This window comes from Protopterus annectens, chromosome 2.part2, assembly GCF_019279795.1.
Source record: "Protopterus annectens isolate FY-2018-M chromosome 2.part2, PAN1.0, whole genome shotgun sequence".
Lineage (NCBI taxonomy): Eukaryota > Metazoa > Chordata > Ceratodontiformes > Protopteridae > Protopterus > Protopterus annectens.
The window spans coordinates 791557932-791583004 of record NC_056730.1 but is presented as its reverse complement, the minus strand read 5'-3'; positions in this window follow the sequence as shown (position 1 = coordinate 791583004).

Sequence of the window (25073 nt, the reverse complement as noted above, 5' to 3'; positions counted from 1 at the left end):
TGGCCCAGTTTTTCCAGGAGCTCCTCTGTGGCCAAGAGTGGCTGTTGTGTGGCAGGCCCTCTACCAGTGCCAGCATGATCCCTGGACACACCTGCAGCCCTTTGCTGTGCATGATGTATCAGATCAGTGGCCCGGTGTTGGACCTGCTCATAAGTCCTGTCACTCTGGCCCACATGATTTACTGATGCCATGAGGTCTGCCCACAGTGCAGCTCTTTCTTGCTGGTTATGGTGACTCCTTGACAACAGCACCTGGTGATGGAGTCTCAGGGCATCAATTATGGTGACGGTCTCAGCTTCTGAGAAAGGTGGATTTCTACAGCAGCACAACCCCCCCTGAAAGACAGAACACAGACACACCTGCACATCCACATTTGTCACCACTATCCACCTCTAACTCCCACATAGTACTCCTCTATCAATGTTAAATAAAATTAAGAATTCAATACACAGGAGGTTCAGATTCAAAAGTTTACTAGTGTACACCAGGAGGCAAAAAACGTACAAGTACAGAATTTTGTCTGACATGAAACAGGAAGCGCACAATTTTATATAGGTTTAACATTTAAGCTATGCCCAACTTACTGACGTGATATGTCACAGGGCATCTACATCACTTTTAGCTTACAGTCTTCTATTCATAAAGCTGTTGATGCTGTATATTTAAAAAAAACTTTTCCTCTAGCTACAATACGGCCTTGCTATCCAGCTGGTCAGACATAATGTCTTTCTGTAAAGATACTTCTTCAAGGTTTCATATCAGTTCGAATACAATAGCAGCTTCAGTCTTTTAATACATGTCTTTGTTCTCTGTTACACTTTCTCACAAAGCTGCATGCTATCTCAGTAATACATATACAAGGCCAAATCATTCCAACAGGAAAAAGCAGAAGATTTCATTATTTCACAAATTTAATTTCCTGACCCAGCAGATAATCACTTGTGAAAAGCATAAACATTAAAACTTGCTAAGCTAGCATTCTGCCAGGGTCAAAGATCAGCTTTGCTTCAAGCCACATTGCAGTTTCAAAACTACTTACATTTACACATGAATTAATCCTTACTATTATATGATTAATAGAATAAAATGCATTATATACTACTTTGCTTTTAAACTAGCATTTCTCATATATTCAAATACACATTTTTCTAACATTTCCCCCCCATTAATACTTTTTATTCTATTTTGAAGTATGCATAGTGTCATTTCATCTCCTAACTTCTTCCACTTAGGATTTTCAGCTAGGTGAGTCATTCAATCTATACTTCAGAAAAAATGTCATCTGAGATCAATCTTTCAATCTCAATATCTTGGTAAAACATTTCAGTAACAGATACATCAATAAAATCTTTGATTAATCTTTTCATGCAAGGACTTCCACAGCAAACACATGCTCCTATTAGGAGTATACCACACAAATGGCAATCAGAATATTCATTAGGATGGAACCCAACCCCCCAAATAGATTCTGGAAAAAGTCCGTCAGTGGGTTTGGGCCTGGTTCAATCATGGCTGATACTTGCTGAATTACCTCTAGGTGGTTATTGATCTCATGACTTTTGTCAGGAATATAAGCACAGCATTCTTCTTTGATAAGTGCGCACGTACCACGTCTCGCTGCTAGGGTGAAGTCAAGAGCCATTCGATTTTGTAGCACAACAGTTCTCATTGCATTCAGTTCATCAGTCACCAGTTCTAGGGCAGAAAAAGTTGCATTACTCATTACTTCGAGAAGTTTTGACAACTTCCTCAGCTCCCAGATCGATTTGACTGCTCCATAGGCTGGGAATATTCCTGCTCAGGATATAACACTGTCAATCAAGTCCACATGAGTCAATTTGCTTTTGTCTTTTACTGAATTGTGGTCTTTCCAGCCAGCTTCGATCTTTCCAACTGGATTCACAGGTTTTTCAATTGGACCTTCGGGTTTTCGGGCTGCTTCTCTCACATTTCGTATCTTACCCAAAGGTAATTCTGCAGTATGTCTTATTGCCGGAACCAAATAACCCAAAAAACAACTGCCGACCAATTCTCAGGTAACCATTTATATGCCTTTTTCCCACAAATAAAATAACAGTTTTCTACTTTAGTACTAATACGCATCAGCCCTGCATGAAACATTTTCTGATCTATAACTGACAATTGTTTAAACAAAACTGGATTTTTGCGAATGTCATTCATAGTTGTTTTCAATGAGTTCAAATATGAGTCATAATTAGTATTGCAAAAAGTATTGCCATTACCATTCTTAATGTAACATCGGTAAGATATGGTTATATTACAATTGCTCCAGCCCACCTGGAGGGTATCATTTTTATAAAAACATACAACTCCTTTTTGTGTGACAGGTAAAAATAAAGCTATTTTGTCCTGTGATCTCACAGTTCCTGTATCGAAAAGTAAATTCTCCCAAGTTTTATTTATCCCCAAAGGGACAGCGGACATTATCAGTCCTCCATATGCTGTTGGTATAGCTGTACAAACCCAGCAATTTGAAATGTTCATAGTCTCTGCATATACACGTTTCATGGCTAGGTATGTGTTAAAATTTGGATGCCAGTCTATAGATGTTTCATCACGCCTTCCCACTTTCACTTGTGTGGTTGTGTGCAGGATAAACCACAACAAGAGGAAAATTGTCACAATTACAGTCAATAAATGTACACTCAACAAAATGATTATGCAACATCTCTGGGGTTGTTCTAAATTTCTATTCGCTTTGTTTTTGTCCATCTCGGTCTGGTTGTGTATCAGTCACAAAGTTTTTATCAAGTTGAAAGTTCTTTACCGGTTTACAATGTGTCAAATGAACCCAGGACGTCCTCTCGGCCACTCTGACTGCAGTAGGTGTTGCCAACAGAACCTGGTATGGTCCCTCCCACTTTGGACTCACCCAATTCTTCCTTTTCATCACTTTCAGCCAAATGTATGTCCCAGGAGCCAAGACTGCTTCCACCGGTCTGGTCTGTTCCTTATCTGAAAAAAAGAGTTAAACTGCAAAACAGATTTATTTGTTAACAGTTTCCTCATATAACTAGCTAATGAACTGTCAGCCTCTTGCTCTGCAGGCATGAGAGCTTTCCACTGAGGCACATAATATGCTCTCCCAAAAAACATTTCAAAGGGAGTCAAACCCTTTACATTTGGAACTGTTCTCATACTCAGCAGTGCTAAAGGCAGACAGTATATCCAATTCTTTTGGGTCTCCTCAACTAGCTTCCTAAGTTTACTTTTGAGGGTACCATTGTACCTTTCCACAAGTCCTGCTGACTGTGGGTGGTAGGCACAATGGTTCTTTATGGAGATACCAAAAAAATCTCCCAAGTTGGTGGATTGTCTGGTTTACGAAATGTGTGCCGTTGTCACTATAAATCCTTTCCGGAATGCCAAATCTAGGGATTACTTCTTTTATCAGGGCTTTCGCCACTGTTGCTGCATCTGGGTTTTTGGTTGGAAAGCTTCTACCCATTTGGAAAACATGTCTACAATAACTAAACAAAACTTTTTCCCTTCACACTTATTCAATTCTATGAAATCCATACAAATAGTATGGAACGGATACGGTGGTATAGGAAAACTTCCTTGCTTGGTTTTAAATGCCCCTTGTGCATGATGCTTGTTACAAGTATGACAAGCTGCACAACTTTTTTTGTGTAGTTTGTGTATCCATATGTTTGGAATATTCGATTTACTAACTGTACCATCCCCCCTGTTGAGACATGGCACTGCCCATGGCTCAACAAAGCTGCATATCTAAATAAATTAGACGGCAATATCGGTTTTCTTTCTTTGGAAATGTACAGTCTATTCTCAAGAATTGCACCTCGTTTTACCCATTTTTGTTTTTCTGCTTTTGTAGTAAGCATCTGCATTGTTTTTAACATGTCTAAATCTAAAATCTCAGAGGGTCGTAATTCCTTATTTAAAAGTAAAGTTTCTGAGTCTGAGGCTGCTTGCTTTGCAAATGCATCAGCTCATGCATTGCCTTTCGAAATCTTATCCTGTTGTTTTGTATGAGCTACACATTTACAAATAGCTACTTTGGTAGGTAACTCAATAGATTCTAATAACTCCAAAATAAATTGCGCATGATTAATAGGTTTTCCACTAGATATTATCATTCCTCTATTTTTCCATTGTTGTGCAAATACATGTACTGTAGAAAAAGCATACTGACTATCAGTATATATGTTCACACACTTGTTTTTTGCTAAAGTACATGCCCTCGTCAAAGCTATCAATTCTGCTGCTTGTGCAGATAAGTTATGTGGTAAGGATTGGGCTTCTAGAATTTCAGTGTCTGTAACTAGGGCATACCCCACCAGATTCTTCCCTGTAGGACCCCTTCTGCATGAGCCATCCACGTAATATGTCACCTCGGCATTATCCAAGGGCATATCTGTGAGATCTTGTCTAGGTAAAGCTAACTGTTCAATTTCCTGCAGGCAGCTGTGTGGTGTGCCCTCCGCAGGAGTTCGAAGTAATGTTGATGGATTCAATGTTGTACATCGTTCAATTGTCATATGATGTTGGCTCAGCAGTATAGTCATACACGAAAGATGTCAAGCAGGAGAAAGGTATGCCACTTTTTCTTGCAGTAAAATTATTGCAACTGCATGAGGCACTCTCAATGTGAGAGGGTGGAATAACACCACTGAGGCTGAAGCCTGTACTGCCATTGTGGCTGCAACTACTGCTTGTACACAGTGAGGCAAAGATCGCGCCACTGGGTCTAACTGTGATGAATAGTAGGCTATGGGGTGTTGCTTGTCCCCATGTTGTTGCGTCAATACTGACGTCATATATCCTTGTTTGCAATCTACGGTCTGAAAAAAAAACGTTTGTGGTAATTTGGAAGTCCTAAAACTAATGAAGAAGCTATCAACTGCTTCAACCTGCAGAAAGCTGTTTCTGCTTCGGTTGTCCATTGTAAAATATCTTGTGCTGCCATTGGTGTCTTATATATCAAATCAGTCAGTGGAGCAGATTCCAAAGCATAATTTGGTATCCAGCTCTGCCAAAAATTAGTTGTACCTAAGAAAGACATCATTTCTTTCTTGGTTGTTGGTTTGGGTGCTTGCAAGATTGCTGTTTTTCTTTCCTCATCTAGTATTCTACCTTCATTGGATATTACATATCCTAGGTATCTAACTTGTTTTCTCTAAAGTTGTAACTTAATTTTGTTTACTTTGTGTCCTTGTGTTGCTAAAAATTTCAATAATGCTACAGTATCCTCCCTGCACTGTTGCTGGGTGGGGGCTGCTAGCAAGATGTCGTCTACGTAAAGTAGAATTTGACTACCTCCCAGTGGGGTAAACCCTGCCAGGTTGCCAGTCATTTCTTGTGCAAATATTGTTGGGCTCACACAATATCCCTGTGGTAGTCGAGTATACGTATACCTTTTACCCTGAAATGTAAATGCAAACCAATATTGACTATCAGGATGTATAGGTATTGAAAAGAAAGCATTGCTAATATCTACCACAGAGAAATACTTCTGTTGCGGTTCTAAATCGTTTAACAAAGTATGTGGGTTTGGCACCGTAGGTGCTCTAGGTATTACTGCATTATTTACAGCTTGTAAATCTTGTACCATCCGCCATTCCCCATTTGCTTTTTTAACAGGAAATAGGGGTGTATTACATGGTGAATCAGGAGATTCTACCAGTACTCCTTCTTTGAGTAATGCTGCTATTATAATTATTAATTAATTCCTATTTCTGCATCCTTTCTCAAAGGGTATTGTCTTTTCTGTGGTCTAAAAGCTGACTTTGGGGTTATTGTAACTGGTCCTGCTGTTCGAATAAGTCCTTCATCTGACTTGCCTGTTGACCAAAGAGTTGTTGGAATTTCACATAAGGCCTTTTCTTCTTCTTCTAATAAAAATGCTAATCAGCTGTCCTCACTAGATTGCAAGTGTACAGCTGGATGTGTCTCTGTCAACCAATTCAGTTTTTGTTTTTGTATCCCTTGTTCTGACAGTTCTAAATAGTCTGTTTCTCCCATCTTGTTACTTTTTCTCCTAAATCTGCCCATTTGACACTTTTGTTCTTTGTCAAGCTGACATGTGGTAACCAATTTGATCTATACAATGCAAGGAATTCTTAGGTTCATAGGTTCATACTAGGCTATCTGCCCTAGGGCATTTATAAGCCTAACCAGAATGTGTTTGGCTTTCGCCACCCATTTTAAATTTATTTTGCTATGCCCTTTTTCGAGGTTAGTATACTGTGCCTCTGTCTAACAGTGACACAGAAGTGATACCTGGGATAAACCTACGATCTCCCATCCACTCACCAAGATTCCTCTTGAAGAGAGTCAATGAGGGACTCTGCCTAACCTGGACTGGGATTTTTTTCCAGAGTGAAGGGAGCCTCTGGGTTATGAATCTGTCCCTCCAGCATGTCCTATTTATTTCAGTGCTGCGGTTCAAGTCTCTCGAGCGCGTAGCTCAATGGGATTTGGATTTTCTGAGGTGCAGCATGCCCATTAATTCTGGGTTGGACATGGCTTTATACGTCAGGCACAGATCGCCTCTGAACAGGCGGTATGCCACTGAGTAGAGCTGGAGTTTCTTTAACCGGGCAGCATATGGCATCTGTTTGAGCCCTTTGATCCTCTTGGTGAGGTACTTTTGGGGTCTTTCCAGTTGCTGCAGGTGTCTGGTAAGGTACATCCCAAAAGGGGCATTGTACTCAATTATGGGCCTGATGAGGGATGAGTAAAGAGGCACGATGACCTCCCCTGATCTAGATGTGAATTCCTTCATGATTAGGTGGGCTATATAAAATGTTTTTCTAACCACTTTGGCCACGTGGTTGTCAAATGAGAGATTGCTATCAACTTGGGTCCCCAGGTCCCTAATTACTTATTCTGTACTTAATGGATTACCACCTATATGGTAATTTGTGGGCATTTTGTTTTTGCCAAAGGGGATGACTATACACTTTTTGGCATTTAGCTTGAGGCCATGGCTCTGGCACCAGTTGTCTGTTTGTATGAGGCCCTTTTGGAGGATGCTTGTGTTGGCTGGAGAGTCGATTATGGCGCCCAGTTTGCAGTCATCTGCGAACTTGGTCAGCCACAGTCCTTCCGTGTTGGCCTGTACCTCCGAGAACTATATACTGAACAAGAGAGGTCCCAGGACTGAGCCTTGTGGGACACCACTTGTAACTGGTTTGGAGTCTGACATGGCTCCAGCAATTCTAACCATGTGGGTTCTGTCCTTGAGCCAGTTTGCAATCCATCTAGTGACATAGGCGTTTATATTTAAGCTGGTGAGCTTATCTATAATGCCCGAGTGGGGTATTGTATCAAAGGCTTTTGCGAGTTCCAGGTAGGCTGTGATGACTACCTTCCCCTCGTCAATGGCCTTGGTGACTGTTTCAAAGAAATCAACCAGGTTTAAGAGGCAGGATCTGCCCTTAACAAAGCCGAACTGGGTAGGATCCAGTGTCTGTAGGTCCCCAATATCTTTATTTATGAGGTCCATGATGATCCTTTCCATAGCTTTGCAGACCAAGCTAGTCAGGCTTATGGGGCGATAGTTTTCAGGATCTGTTGAGGCACCACCTTTATGTAGAGGGACCACTGTTGCTGTACGCTACTCTTTGGGCACATATCCTGTAGTAAGGCTGAGATTGAACAGTAGTTTTATGTTTGGGTTTAGCTCTTCTTGGAGTTCATGTAGGACGCAGCCCGGGAAACCGTCTGGTCCCATTGATGCTGTGTTTTTTGCTTTGGAGAGGGCGGCTCTTACCTGTGCATCTGAGATGTCAGGGGGCAGCACTCTGCTGGGATAGATATTTGCCCTTTTGGTGGGGAGGGGGGGGAGAAGTTTGCGCTGAACCTGTCATCTAGGATGTTGGCAATGTCTGTGGGTTCAGTGTATTTTTTGTCATTTTGGACTAATTCTGAGCATATCTGGGAATTACCACCCAGGTTCCTAACATAACTAAAGAAAGCCTTGTGATTATCCTTAGTGTCATGTGCAATTTTTCTCTCGAAGCTGGCCTTAGACAATTTTATGAGTGCCTGTAGTTTTTTTGCTAATACTGATCAGTGATGCCTTCCCTTTTTGGGATTTTGCTCTATCATTTAGTAGCTTCCTCCTTCTATTGTATAGTTTGTTTATGGTTGGGGTCCACCAGACAGGACGTCTGCCTTTGGAGGATTGGGTCTTGGTTTTATTTGGGATCCCATGATCCATGCATTCCTGAAGGTGTTCATAGAATGCGTTTATAAAGGATTCTGCGGTCTCGGCCGTATTTTCCACAGGCCCGGGGGCTTGAGGTAATGAGCAGCTAACTACACTGTTCCCCTCAGTATCCCAGTACAAAGTACGCAAAACCAATCTAGTTGCACGATTTCTAAACAATTCTTGCTCATATTCTCTATCAGGTCCTGGTGTAGTACAGTAGTATAGAGTACAGTGTAACAAATGCTGTCAATCAGTGTCGAAGGAGGGGGCTTTACTGATGGCTGTGTTCATCAGTTCCTTGGTTACTGCCCCTGGACCAGTCGTGACTAGGTCCTGGCTGTACTAGTAAAAAGTTTCACCCTCCGATCGCACTACAAATGTATCCATTTGTCTCTGTGCCTCCATACCTTGTACAGGTGGAACTACTGCTATGCCAAATATCTCCATAAGGTCTCTGCCCAATAGGTTTACTGGACATTCTGCAGATACAACAATTTTACTTCTCTGGGTCATACCTGAAACAGGGTCAGTTATTGCTATATCATGGGAAAGTGGTTCCCTATATAGCTGTCCGTTTGCTGCTTTCACTAATATATAATCAGGTGATTCGGAATGTTCTGGTAACTTGGAGGGGTGTATCAAAGTCCGTGATCCTCCTGAGTCACACAGGAATTTGACTTCCCATCCCTCCACCAGAAGTGTAACTTCTGGTTTCGTATCTGCTAAGTAGAATTCTAAACTCAATAATGCTAAGTCCAAATTTTCACTTTCTTCATCCTCCATATCTACTTGCACTTCCTCTACTCCTTCTATCACATTTACATTTGTTTTTTGTTTATTAACTTTTCCTGATGATTTCTGACTTTCACATGATGTATCTTCACTATCATATAGTCAGTCCTCATCTCCCTTATCTTCTGTAATTACCTTTTTGTTTTGCCTACAATCCCTTGCTAGATGTCCCTTTTTCCCGCACTTGAAGCATTCACCTCTCTTTTTTCTTTCTTCAAAGTCTTCTGATCGTTTGTCAGACTGTTTGTTCCCCTGGGCATTTTTCTTGCCCTTTTTACCTGACTGTAATACAAATACTTCAGCTCCGTCTTCAGCAGTGAAGACTTGCGCCTTCTTTTTCTTTTTACTATTAAAATGTCTTTCAGCATGTCTAGCATATTCAGGTAAGGCTTGTAGCCTCCCTGTTTGATGATCTATCATATGCTTCGTAATGAAGCTACTAATAGGTGCAATGCAACCTTTCAAAAATGCATTTTTTAATTGTTGTTCATACGGGGAATCATTTGTTTGGTTCTCGGGAACCGACATACCGCTATGATTATTAAAACATTCTAATAATCTAGCATAATATCCATCTATTGTCTCATTTTCCTGTTGTATGCATTGATTAATGCAAGTCCAGTCTGCTCTGGGTTTCCATTTCTCAGTGATTCTGTCTGTCAGACCTTTCACTCTGTTGTCTAACTCTGCGTCACTATGTGGGAGTTGTCTAAGCTCTGCATTATGAGGATTCCAGGTGCCACAAATCATGTGCCAATCTGGACCTATAATTTGTCTTACTACTTTTTCTACTTCTTCCCCATTCAAGTGGTAACTCAACCTCATGCCTTGTAAATCTTCTAAAAATTTTGTAAAATTAACTTTCGGATGGGGGATTCCCTCAGTAGCCTTCCGGATATCCTCCAGTGTCTATGGTCTATATACTAAGAGTGTTGGGTCCTGCCCTTCCTGTCCTGCCTGAGGATATGGAACTTCTATAAGTGGGCATATTTCTTCCTCACTCTCATCCTGTAGATTTCTCTCTATTTGGTATGATTCTGTGTCCCTATGTGTTTTACCTGTTCGGGACCTAGTCTCAATAGGATCTCTAGCAAATGGTTGTGGTCTTGCTGAAACTTCAGGATAACACGGAGGCGGACCAGCCTGTCCACTCGCTTCATATCCTGAAAAGGGTAAGGGAGGGGGCAAGGGAGGAGGAGGAGGAGGAGCTGTTGCTATTACCAAGTTATTATCCTCTTTGTCTAAAAATAATGTTTTTGAATTTTTAAGCTTCTGTTCTCTATGATTTGTTTCCTCAGTCCACCTGTGTGCTTGAGGAATGCCTAGTTGGCGTTGCTTTTTTGCCTGACCTCCCGCATCAGATTTAAGCTGTTTAAGGAGTTTAACTAGTGAAGTCTTATCTAGTTTACCATCAAATTCATATTTACTAACCCATTTCGTATAATACCTAACGTTATCAGAACGTTGTAATTACATGTATTTTGCATCTTTGGTTAGGGGCGGATCTCGCGATGTTTTAGTGCACTGATTACCCATATCAAAGAAAATGTTACGTAACCCTTTTTTATCACGTGATATCAAGTTCTCAGTTCCTGTTCACAGTATATCTAGAATAACTGCCTACCTTATTCTGTTACCCTGATCTATGACCAAATATACAGTACTTCATTTTGTCCCTGATCTGCAAAACAAATCTTGACAACAATATATTGTAACCTAGTCCCTGATCTAAAACAGAAAAAAGGCAAATTCTTCCTACCTGAGCCTCTGGTATTGAGAAAGTCCAAGTTCCGCTTTTCGGCCACAGATCAGAAAGTGGCCAGCCTCTTTACACGACAATTCAGTCGGAGGTCTTTTCACTGAAGAAGAACCATTTTGGTAACTTTTCCTGCGCAGTATTCAACCACCGATATGCTCTGATCTGTGGCTTACCAAGGGAATTCCATCTGCGAAGGACCAAACTGTTAAATAAAATTAAGAATTCAATACACAGGAGGTTCAGATTCAAAAGTTTACTAGTGTACACCAGGAGGCAAAAAACGTACAAGTACAGAATTTTGTCTGACATGAAACAGGAAGCACACAATTTTATATAGGTTTAACATTTAAGCTATGCCCACCTTACTGACGTGATATGTCACAGGGCATCTACATCACTTTTAGCTTATAGTCTTCTATTCATAAAGCTGTTGATGCTGTATATTTAAAAAAAAACTTTTCCTCTAGATACAATACGGCTTTGCTATCCAGCTGGTCAGACATAATGTCTTTCTATAAAGTTACTTCTTCAAGGTTTCATATCAGTTTGAATACAATAGCAGCTTCAGTCTTTTAATACACGTCTTTGTTCTCTGTTACACTTTCTCACAGAGCTGCGTGCTATCTCAGTAATATATATACAAGGCCAAATTATTCCAACAGGAAAGAGCAGAAGATTTCATTATTTCACACATTTAATTTCCTGACCCAGCAGATAATCACTTGTGAAAAGCATAAACATTAAAACTTGCTAAGTTAGCATTCTGCCAGGGTCAAAGATCAGTTATGCTTCAAGCCACACTGCAGTTTCAAAACTACTTACATTTATACATGAATTAATCCTTACTACTATATGATTGATAGAATAAAATGCATTATATACTACTTTGCTTTTAAACTAGCATTTCTCATATATTCAAATACACATTTTTCTAACAATCTATCACCAGAGTATGTGTGTGGTTATCAGCAACATAGTGGCAATACATCAATCATTGCCCTCCTGATTCTGATGTTTCCTGATACTTGCTGCATGTCCTATATGGTGTTCAAATGCATTGCCCTGTTGCACCTATTACTGTTTGTTCATAGCCTGTCTACATTGTATGCAGTGGTGCCAGCATCCTACTGTTGTATTAAGCACCTGGGCTGTAGGGCACCCCTTAGGTCTCCCTGGCATTCTTTCATCAGATTCTGCACTATATGGCTGGACAATGACCTACAGTTTCCCCATGTCAGTCTGGTTGATATGGGCATCCTGGCACAATGTAGCACCTGCCTCATGTACACGGATGGACAACCATTTACAAACATCAGCAAGGAACACATTGTGTGAAAGATGCAATGACATTAGGACCCTACAGTCCATGCTCTCTCCCTGTCAAGCAAACATATCTGTCCCCAAACAGGTTGTGAGCACAATCAGTGCACCTCACACACCACCCACACCTGCACAGCATACACACACACACACACGCACACACGCACACACACACACACACACACACACACACACACACACACACACACACACACACACACACACACACACACACACACACACACAAATGTCCTCAACATACTTATCCACAAACAAAGGAGACATCTGAAGCAAAGCCACATGTGAATGCCACAGCCGTACACAGCACATACCACATATGGTCACACACCTGTGTCCCACAGCCATACAGACATCACCACATGTCAAAAATATCACACATAGGAGACTCCATTGTGAGACACACTGATGTGCCTCTCACCTGGCTGTATATGTGGATGGTCACAATTACTTGTGTGTCAGGTGACAGAATCCACCATATCATATATGTACTGCTGTCTTTCACTAACAGGTACTGCCATGAGTCTGTCATAGTCCATGTTGGTGTGCCTGACCTAAGATGTATGGCCCTGGACTATATGCGGTGAGACATGAGTGAACACACTGATTATATGTTCCAGGCAGGTATATCCCTAGCCTTATGCAGCATTCCACTTTCCCCCAAAATGATGCCACAATACATTCAGGAAATGACTGGCCTTAACATGTGGCATTTGATATTCCAGGGGGTTCCAGTACCTGTGAGCCTGGGATGATATGGTCAACAGACCACAATGCTTTGCTAGAGATGGCTTCCATCTGTCTCAACTGTCCTTCAGGCATCTGGCAATGGCTCACTTAAGATTTTCAATACCAACATACAACTGGCAATGCAGCACACATTGAAAGCCATGCTGCTAAACCCTAGGAGTCTGCACATGACTCTGCCCTCAGTGCAAGCATTCTTAACCTTGGGAAATACTGATATCTATGCAGTCATCCACACATGGTTCAAAGCTGCAGAGAGTATCCCAGCCTTACCTGGTCAACCATTGTATCATACAGTCATACCCCAAAGTGTGGGGGGAAATGTCATTGGACATTTGATTTCAGCATATATAACATACATACACACCTCCATGCTGTACAGGCAGTAAGATGCACAGGGGGCACTGCAGGGCAGTTCCCAATGCCAACACACCTATGCAAATCATAGCCAGCTACCGGCCACCACATGTGACTAGGAAGTACATTCTACCTATATGGACTTCATCAACTATATTATGATTTGGGTCTGTACCCTGATCCTGGGTCACTTGAATGACCCAAAATACACTGGAAGACATACACATGCCAGCACACAGATCACCAGAGAGCCGTCAACAGTGGTATTACAAACACCTCAGTGCAGCTAGGGTCTACCCACACATGAGGTGAAGCTGTATTGGAGTTGATATTAAACAACACAGGTTACCACTGCAGCATCCCTACAGTGTCATCCTCCATGGCAAAGCAACCATCATGTGGTTATGTTTGCAGTAACCATCTCCCACAATACTCATCTAGCTGGGGTCAGACATACATACACCTCCAGTGTGGAATACAGCCTGCTGGGGGTGGTATACACAGCTTTACAGCCCCCAACCCCTCTGTAGGGACTGGCAACAATATCCACACATACACACAAGTGCTATATGTGCATTTCTACAGATGTATGAAGTCAGGTATACCCAACAGGGCTGCATCATCCTCTGCAAGGATACATATACCTGTCTGATGGACATCTGTAATACATACGTGTCTATAACAGAGATAACATACTGCTGTCCAAGACAAAGTAGGAGCAGGTGCCCATTTTGCAGCATTGTCTCCTTAGCATGAACAAGCAAATTAGATCATTCCTGGAAACCTGCACAGCAAACCCAGAGCGCACATTGTCAACAACCACTACAGACAATCATCTGCCATTCTGCACATATGTCTGCAACATCACAGGAAGCACTTGCTTCTGCTCACTTGTGGTAGTCAAGGACACCAACTATACCAGTGTGTAGATATAGTATACTTGATGCCTGACAGAGTCAGCGTAGGCTTCACCTCCTGCGCCCCCCATGAGTACATCAGGATGTCCACAGTACCTTCCCTCTTCTCCTGTATGTAGGGAACAGGTCACCACTGCCATGTGAAAGGTGGTATACATCCGCCATGGGAGTCTATCACATCACAGGATGCATCTTACATGACTCCAAGCATAATCTTGCAACACCATAAGACACTGTATTCACAGGAGGCCTGACTACTACCTTTGTCCCAGCCATGTGCAGGACAACCACTGTCACCCCTTTACACTAAGGTGGGGCATCCACCAATCTGTCACATTATACACCCATCAGCCTAACTAGGCTGTTCTGCAAGGAAATAGCAAAGTTTATAGTGAACCTCACTGACAAGGAAATTGGTGACCTCCACACACTCCATCATGCACAGTTAGGCTTTGTCAAGGAAGGGATCATGTCTTTTACACTCTGCTGACCTCTTTGACACAGCCACCAAAGCCATGGACAGGGGCGTGACAGTGCACACTGCCTGGACAAAGTATTTGACAGTAAAACACATTTGGTCATAATAGATATATGCTCCCAAGTATGCATCACACTATATGTTACCATAGAGATAGCACACTCACGTGCTGACATGACCCAACTGTTCCACATTGGGGAATCCACCTCAAGTGGTTGAACCATAACTAGTGGCATAACCTGTTGTTCTGTGTTTGGGCCTCTGTTATGTGTGATGTACACATCTTAGGTGCAGGCCACAGCATTGGCCTATGGACAAACATGTCTGGAGATGACTGCATGCTGTGTGCTGTCACCAGATTCCATAGTGATGTGCACATCTGCCTAGCAGGGTGTCATGCAGTTACATGACTGGTGCCAGACACATGGCCTCAGGCCGAATACCAGAAAATGCAATGCTAACCCCCTTTAGGGAGAGTGACATAACTACATATTATCACTGAACTAACAACATTGGGAGGGTGGCCTAATGGTTAAGGTGTTTGCCTTACAAACACAAGGTGCAGGGTTTGAGTCTCACAAGGGATAATTGGCTAGGCTTAAAATGACTCACAAGGGCGGTTAGCTTAGTACTAACCTATGAATTATCTGTCACACCTCGTGAAGGATCTGTGCACACTGGTTGATGGCAACATGGCAATTCATGTCATTCAGGGGCATGGGGTCCTAACATCCCTGCATTCCCCCCAATAAGGCCCATTATTATGTAAAATGCCCCATTCATCATTCACCTCACACAGCACATGAAGCAGGTGGTGACATCACAAATTGTTCTTCACCAGGGAATACCAGGGCCCCAAACATCTACCATACACAGATAGGCTATAATCCCATCCCTCTTCCCAGTTTCATACATACTTCTCAGAGGTGACCTCTGTCTAGCATTCAAGGCAATCTTGGACTCCACATTGTTGGGACTGCTGCACAAGTGCAACTCAAGCTCCACTCTAATAACACACACACACACACCTTCAACGTGGTGTATGACATCAACTGTGCTTGTTGGTGCCTCAGATAAGTGTCCCACACACTTACCCTGCTGTGGAATGGTCACCCGGTCCACATCAGGCAGTGTAGCCACTGACACTATGTCCCTGTTGGACTGGGGCATCAGGTGCTGCCTTGAATACACACGGGCTAACATTTGGCCTAGGCATATAAAGGCTCAGAGTCCATAGCCTAGTAACCTCGTATGGTCCTAGGTATACCAGTTATGGCCTGTGTGCTGTGACAGACTGTGCTGTTATGTGTCCACACCAATCACTGCCTTCGACTGTGGTGTGCCCCCTATGGGCAATGTTACAGTACCATGTCATACAGCCTACATATGACAAATAGGTGAGTGATACTACAAGTACAGGTAGGCATTTCAGCAACATCTGTGCTACACAATAACTGAGAGAGTGCTTATGTGGTGTAGGGTTTCCTCCTCTTAGGAGTCCAACATCTGCAGTATCCAGATGTTTGCGGAATGTGTACATGTGCCTGATATATGTAGGCCCCCTACCTGACACATGTAAATGTCTGGAAACCAGTTGGACAATATGTAATGGTTGTACCCAGAGTTCAGGGAATGTGTCTGTAATATGTCAGACCCCTCAGAACACAGTAATGGTCCATTAATATCTGGCACTGTATTCATTTGGTTACATTGTATGCTCAATATGTGCACACTGTTGCTGAGGTGGAGCCTGCCCCCCCCTCACTACTGCTGCCTATAACCTGCTGTCCTGCTGCAGGGGGTCACCAGGTATCCTAGCCATAGCTGTCAGGGAATGACATACATGTGTGGAGTACATAGTGACCTTGCCAGAATACATCAGGAACAGTCAGGGACACCTGGACAATGTTTGAACTAACCCTGTATGACATTCACAGACTGAGAGGTGCTCACTGATAGTACATGATGTGATATTCCAGCTGTATTCACCAGAAGTTACTGTCATGACTTTACATCAGACAATCCAGCAGCATTTGTATGTGAGCTGACCATTGCTTGGGGGGACTTAGTGCCAGAGCTGTGATTTATGTCACTGCAGACAGAACCAAAAGGGAAGGTTGTAGGTGCTGGACAGCAGAGTAACAGCAACACAGCAGCATGTCATTCCAAGATATGTTGTTGAGACCTACTATTGAAGTTCCAATTCCCCATGACTGCATCCCCCCATCTGCATTCCATTGCATGGTTAATTCTATGACATACCTGGTATAGTGCTGTACTGCTTTGTGAGCAGAAATCCAGTGGTAGTTTTCCTTAGAAATCACAATCTGTCTTCATGAAGAAAGTCACAGACCTGTTTACCATAGGCAGAAACTTGCCTTTTGTAGGTAATACTCATGAACAGGTGATTGCCTGTGTGTCAGTCTGTGACTCACACTTGCTAATAGCATCCAGAAGAACTGGGTTGCATTTTCATTAGCCAATGGCATGGCAATACACTGCTATAATTAAGGCCTTCATGCAGGCCTTGGGCCTTTTTCTGGCCTGTGAGGAGGACATCATCGAGATGTGGGAGCTGCAGCATCACAAAGGGTAGGTAGAAATACTGTTCACTGTTTGGATTGATGTGGTATGCCCACAGTTTTGCATGCTATGTCTGGCCATTGTTAACAGACTTTCTGATTGTTTGGCAGGTTACTGTTTAACGATGTGTGTTGGGGTCAGTAAGGAGACTTACATATGTGAGTGTCATACATCATTTTTATCCAAATTTGCATGCTGCTGCAGTTAATGCTGGTCTTTCAGCTGTGTATGTTTGTAGGGGGACACTGTGAAACATGTCACTGTCACCTGAACATTTCCCCCAAACCTTTTATGTATGGGGGTTGTGTGGATGCTCTGGCCTAGGTGTTTGGGAGGTATGGTAGGTCTGTAGCAGGTAGCTGAACATGTATAGCAGGATGCAGCTTATGCATTCTGGCAGGAGTCATACTGGGGATTGTGAAGGCATTGGGGACAGCAAGCAGTTTATCTCAGTGAGGGACCAGTGTCAGCTCTTGTGTCACTGCATGACCAGGGTGAGGGTACCCATAACACTCCAGGTGAGAAATGTGCCTCTGGTACATATGTGAAATAGTAGCACCATCCAGAGAGTGGTAGGGGACATTTAGTACACATATTCATATTTGTGACATGTGTCCCACCTTCCAGGCCTTTGATGTGCTACTGTGGGTGGCAGTGACTTCAGTAGCAGCAACCAGTTATGTTGGACATCGCAGGTCTCAGTTATTTCTATGTTGTATTGACAAGCATGTAGTTGGCGTGCAACAGACTGGACTGTGGGCCAGAAATGTGGGTGTCCAGATGTCAGACATGCTAGGAATGTAACAGATAGAGCTACTGAGTCATTATTATGAGAGGTGTAGTTGCAAGACATATGTGCATGCATACAGTGTGTTATACAGGATTGGCATGTACATGTGTGTTCGGATGGGTATGACATGTGGCACTGACTTGTCCATCATGCTTTTGTAATCTCGGTCTGCACTGACTTGTCAGTACTTCAGCACACAGAATACTTTTGATGACAACCATGCCATAAGTAGGTGGCACAACTGTGGACATTTTGCAACAGTCTGTGCAGTTGTCAGCTCTACCTGATATCGTAGGCCTTACGTACATCCATCAAAATGTCTTTGGCTGTGTACTGGTTCGGTGTCTGCATCACTTGCACAAGTATGCTGTTATTTATCACGTTATATATAGAAGTAGTGTGTCACTGGTATTCAGGACATCTTTGTAAAAACACCAGTAATTCTATAAAGCTGAGTTGATGTAGTAGTCTAATGCACTATGCTGTAGCTCAGAGGGTCCAGATTTAAATGCTTGGCAGGGGTGTTTTTTCCCTGATGTTGCATCACTGTACAGCATGCTATATTTATACAAACACAAGCAAATTTCCAGAGCTGAGTTGCCCTGGTGGTCTAATGTACTATGCTGTAGTTCCGAGGATCCAGGGTTCAATATGTGGCAGTGGTGTATATTTTTCCTGATATTACATCTCTGTACTGCATGATATATTTATAGAAACACCAGTAATTCTCCAGAGCTGAGTTAGCCTAGTGGTTTGATACACTATGGTGTAGTTCAGAGGGCCCTAGGTTTATGGCTTAGGAGGGGTTATTATTTTATTGATGTGCATAACAGTGCCAGAATCAGATAAGGTGATTAAAGCAGCTTTAAGTGGGTTTGTGCAGGTTTGGGCGATGTGTCATGATGCTAAGCGTCACTTAGTCCTGCTTAAACCTGCACTATTTCCAAAAAGAAAAAAGGGGTGATAGGAAAGTAGTGAAATGGGAGCAAGCAAGGGAAAAACAATATGAAAGGCAGGTAGGGATGTGCAGGATGGGTGCAGGAAAGGACCATAGCTCTCCGTTTCTTCTACAGCAGCAGCTGTGCATTTTGTGGACAATTTGGAAATTGGAGCCTCACATCCCATAGGGTAGGGTGTGGGTGACATAACTTTGTTGATTAGTTGCTGGGATGATTGAATGATGGCAGTGTATGTGGGGGTAAAATGGAGAGCTATGTATGGGATCATATTTGTTTTCCGGGACAGATGCTTTTTTTTTTTTTTTTTTTTTTTAAGGAAAGAGTGGAATGTTTAAGAAGGGTTGTAGGTACATTTGGGGAGGTAAGTTGGGTAGGAGAGGTTGCATTTCCAGGCAGACAAGACAGACAAGACAGAAAAGACAGCGGACAGGTGCGGTGTATGACACAAGAGGGGGGTAAACAGTTTGGATGGGGAGAGTGTTTGGGAATTGGAGAACAAAGTGCCCCCAGATGGAAACAGTGGGACTGAGCTCCCCAAACATGGGCAGTTACCACTGCCCCTTCACAGCCCCAAAGGTGGCTGCACTGGAGGCTGGGCACTGGGGACAGCCTGCCCTTCCAGGTGTGCCAGTCTGCCCTCAATCTGGTGCAGTCGGTCATCCAAATCACACTAGATAACTCTGCACACCATTCCTGGGAACTGAGTTTGGGTGACGACATCCTTTCTGCGCCTGGGGGGACTGGCTCCATTCCCTTAGGCGGTTCCACCCGAGGGTGTTGCAGGACCAGCAGAGGAGACAGCTCCAAGTTGGGCCCCAGATGTGCTGGGTTCTGGTGCCACAGCCAGATGAGGTGGGATAGGCAGATCTGCCAGAAATGGCCTGCACAAGCCTGCTATGGTGCTGAGGTTTGTCAAAGTGTATTAGTTAGTCATGAACAGAACATTTCAATGTTAGTTATAATGGCATTCAGGGAAGTTCCAATTAACCCAGAAGATTAGAACTGCATAGCATACAGAACACAGGCATAAATGAAATAACAGTCATTATTGTAACAGCATGCCAGTAACAGTTATGGCAAAAGGCCAACAACACTGGTATTTCAACAAGGTATGTTAGTATGCAACCATTATAATATATAACCAATACTCCAACACAAGGCCCGACATTACGTTTTGAGAACAACATATGTGAAAATGGAACCATACCAATAGTATAAGAATAATAATTTGTGATGCAGGTAAGGGGTGGGAGGAGAGAAAGACATTCTGTTACAAACTGTATAGGCTATATTTTTCACAGCAATATTGCTTAATACTCTACAGGTCTGCCCTTACTTTATGTCTACAAGTGCCCTATAACTTCTGTAGCATGTACATACCTCTCAAGATACCCAGATGGGATGGTATTGGCCAAGCTGTAACACCTACAGGTACATAACTACAGGTGACTATTACTTGTCAGGGGAACATGTATGGCTACCTAGGTATACTCTGCACTAATGTTGTGTGAATGTGCTACTGGCAGATTTCAACTGGGTTTATCTCTGTGTCCAAGGTATGTGGCAGCAGTGATCACTATCTATGAGAGCGTGACACTTGAGAGACATGTATCGTGCACAGTACAGAGATTTTACACTTATCCTGCCATCACTGGCAGGCATGGAGTTAGACTATCAGCAGACATTCACAGATGCACAAGGCATACAGCCATACCAACAACAGGCCATTTATTCTGTCTTAATAGCTTGGAATAGTACTGTACTTCATGTCATTTTATTTAATGGAATGTTATCACCTTGCTGAGAAATGCTGTTTATGCACTACTACATCTGGACACAGACATTAGTATACCCTTCATACAGCTACTACCGACATTTATTTACCTGCAGTCCTGTGAGGAGAAAATCTGTTAACAACACATAACTGTTTGTATAAATAGTCAGTTCTACTTGTCTGTTACTATAAATATATCTTAGTACCTGTTCCTGGGTTCAAACCCCAGTCTATGTGTGGCAAAACGAACATCACACTGAGCTGCTGGGTTACTGTTGTATGCTGATTGACTGATATGTACCTAAAGGTCATCTGGTGGCAAACAGTGACCTGGTAATATAGGCAACGTGTGACACAAGACTGCAGTGACAGTTGAACATAAACGCATGAGATTCATGCATGGCAGAGATAGTAGGTAAACTGTGTATTAATACTTAGAATGCAGGTGTACACAATTAACCCCTCATGGATGGGAATATGTGTGATCTGTACAGACCATATCTGGGTGCTGGGTTCATAGGGTCATAGGTAGGTGCTAGGCTATCGGCCCTGTGGCCTATATAAGCCTAGCCAAAAAGGTTCCCTGCCTTTTGCCACCCAAGAAAATTATTTTCCTGTGCCACAGAAATGATCCCTGGGGTGAATTTTCTATTTCCCATCCACTCGTCAATATTTTTCTTAAAGAGTGCCAATGAGGAACTTTGCTTGACATGAATGGGTAGTTTGTTCCAGAGTATGAGAATACTCTGGAACAGAAATCTAGCCCTCCAGCATGTTCTGTTTATTGTGGTGACAAGGTTTAGGTCCCTGGAGCATGTGGTTTGGAGAGATTGGGATTTCTTTAAGTGTAGCATGTCCAACAGCTCTGGGTTTGACATAGCTTTGTATGTTAGGCAGAGATCACCTCTGAGTAGGAGATATGTGTTGGAGTGGAGCTAGAGTTTTTTTAAATGGTCTGCATATGGCATCTGTTTGAGGCTGGTAATCCTCTTTCTGAGGTATTTATGTGGCTTTTCTAATTGTTGTAGGTGTCTTGTGAGATACATGCCAAATGGGAGATTGTACTCTATAATGAGTCTGATGAGGGATGAGTAGACAGTAACAATGACCTCCTTTTTTCTAGAGGAAAACCCTTTTGTGCTGAGGTGTGCCATGTAGAAGAATTTCCTGACTACTGTGGTGATGTGGTTATCAAAGGAGAATCTACTGTCCACTTGTGTCATGAGGTCTCTTATCACATCTTCAGTGTTTAGTGAGCTGCTGCCTATGTGGTAGTTCATGGGTACTGAGTTTTTCCCAAAGGGGATGACAATGCACTTCTTGGCATTGAGCTTGAGGCCATGGCTTTGACACCAAGAATCTGTCTTTGTGAGGCCTTTTTGTAGAATGTCTACATCATTAGGTGATTCTATTATGGCTCCCAGTTTGTAGTCATCTGCAAACTTTGTTAGCCAAAAACCTTCTGTGTTGGCCTGCACTTCAGAGAAGTAGATGCTGAACAGGAGAGAACCCAGGACTGAACCCTGTGGTACTCCACTCGTCACTGTTCTGAAGTCGGACTTGGAGTCGGCTACTTTTACTGTGTGGGTTTTGTCAGTGAGCCAGTTGGCCACCCATCTTGTGATTGGTCTATATCAGAACATCGAAGTATTAAAACTTTGAATGTTCTGATATCAAACACTATTCAGCAGACACTAAGATTAGTGAAGCTGCAGAACAGCAAATTCTTTCCTCAGGAAAGAATTTGGTTGGCCGTTTCTGTGGCTTCGCTATTCTCAGCGCTGTGGTGGAAAGTCACAGATTGGGTTCAGGTAAGTGTGCGATTGTTTGTATGTTAGGGTTAGGGGTGGATTAAGTGAGCTAGGGTTAGAGCGCAGGTTAGGCATGTGTGCAATAGTGACAAACTTTAGGGTTAGGGGCGGGTTAAGTGAGTTAGGTTTAGAGCACGGGTTAGTTGAGTGTGCGACAGTGACGGACCTCAGGGTTAGGGTTTGGGTTAAGGTAAGTGGGTAGATAGTAGTGTATGTATACTTTAGTGTAGCATTAGATGTAGGAATTTAAGTGTAAGTGTGTGGTTGCTGTTTGTTTGATGTGCTTGTGTCGTGTGTATGTGTTTCAGAGCAGCAAATTTTTTCCATGGGAAAAAATTTGCTGTTCTGAATGTTCAATATTTTCATGTTTAGATGTTTTAGGACCGATAAAATAGCATTCGCTATTTTCATCTTTTGATAATGTGATATAAACGCCTTGTGACATAGGGATTTATGCCCAGTTTAGTGAGTTTATCTATAATTCTAGAGTGGAGGATGGTATTGAAAGTCTTGGTGAGGTCAAGATAGGCTGTGTGCACTACCTTGCCCTCATCTACGGCTCTAGTGACTGCTTCAAAGAAGTCAATCAGGTTTAGTAGACATGATCTACCTTTTACAAACCCAAACTGAGTGGGGTCCAGGGTTTGGAGGTTACCTATGTCTTTGTTTATAAGCTCCAAGATGATACGTTTCATGGCCTTGTAGACCAGGCTCATCAGGCTAATGGGGCGGTAGTTTCCAGTGTCCATGGTGGCACCCGCTTTGTAGAGTGGGATAACCATCACTGTGCACCATTCAGTAGGCACATAGCCTGAGGTGAGGCTATGATTGAACATGGTACTTAGGTGGGGGTGCCAGTTCATTCTGTAGTTCATGCAGTATGCAGCCTTAGATGTTGTCTGGTCCAATGGATGTTGTGTTCTTGGCTTTGGAGAGTGTGGTTTTTACTTGTTTATCCATGATTACAGGGGCTTTGCATTCTTCTGGTATTAAGATGGGCCCTTTGGAGGGTAAGAGGGGGATAAAGTTAGCACTGAACCTATCTTTCAGGATGTTGGCAATATCAGTTGGTTCTGTATATTTAGTGCCATTGTGCTGTAGCTCAAAGCAGATCTGAGTTTTGCCATTGTGATTCTTGACATAGCTGTAGAATGCTTTGTGGCTGCCTTTGGAATCAGTGGTGATTTTATTTTCATAACTGGCTTTGGAGGATTTTATGTGAGATCTCAGCTTCTTGCTCAGGCTGACCAGGGAATTCCTCCAATCTTGGGATTTTACTCTTTTTTGCAACAGCTTTTTCCTTCTGTTGTAGAGTTTGTTTATGGCAGGGGACCACCAGATTGGCTTCTTCTTTTGGAGGACAGCGTCTTGGTTCTGTTGAGGATGGCATGATCCATGCACTCATGTATGTGCTTATACAGTGCATTTGTGTCTGTCTTAAGAAGCATGAAGTTGGCTTTAGAGCACTTTTTGATGGTGGTTTCATTAATGGTCGGTGGGGGTGGGATATGGATGTCTAGGGTGATTAGCTTGTGGTCAAATCTGACCAGCGAGAAGTTGTCCTCTGGTGTGGAACATCGGTTACCCATATTGGTAATGACCAGGTCCAGGATATTGCTACCACTGGTGGAGGTGTGTACAAGCTGATCCAAGGTGTTGGAAGTTATGAATTCCAGAAAACGTTGAATGAATGAGTTGGCACATGAGTAGTTTTCCCAGTTGATGGTGGGGAAGTTGAAATCACTCATAATTAAGGTATTGGGTTTTACCTTAATATTTTCCAGTATATTAAGAAATGAAGAGTGGGAATCCTGGGACATGGTGGGGGATCTGTAACAAGCTACAACCTGGATTGCAGTCTTGCCCAGTGTTAGTTGCACTTGGATAATTTCAGATGCATTATGTTGCTCAACTAGCCTGTAGGTGTGGATATCCTTAATGAATATGGACATGATTCCACCTTTAGTGTTTCTGTCCAGGTTAGATGGCCAAAATGTGTGGTATGAATTATAGCCTGGTAATGCAGAGGTGTTCTCTGGAACCTTGAACCAGGTCTCTGTCAATGCACAGATGTCAATGTTCTCCATTTTAAGGAGTGCCTCGAGTGAGTGTATTTTGAGGTTTAGACTTCTAGCACCGAGCAGCATTACCCTCAGAGTTTGCTTGCTTGTAATTCTTATGGTTGTGAATTTAGCATTTGAACCTTGCCAAAAAAGGTCCTATAGGGGTGCAAGAGCCTTAGCCAGTATCCAGAATCCCAGAGGTAACATGAACAGGCCATCTCTGGCAAAGCATCATGGTCTGTCAACCACGTCGTCCCAGGCAGACAGATACTGGATCCCCTTAGAATGACACCAGAAGCTTAGCCAATTGTTGAAGTCAATCATTTTGTCCTTGTACTGTGGTATCATTCTGGGTGATGGCAGGATGCTACTCAGGGCTAGGGTCATACCCTTCTGGGCTATGAGATCCAAGAGCTCCTCCAAGTCTCTTTTCATGTAGTCCAGAGAGGTATATCTCAGGTCATTCACACTAACATGGACAGAGTCATCTTTGTACTTGTTGTGG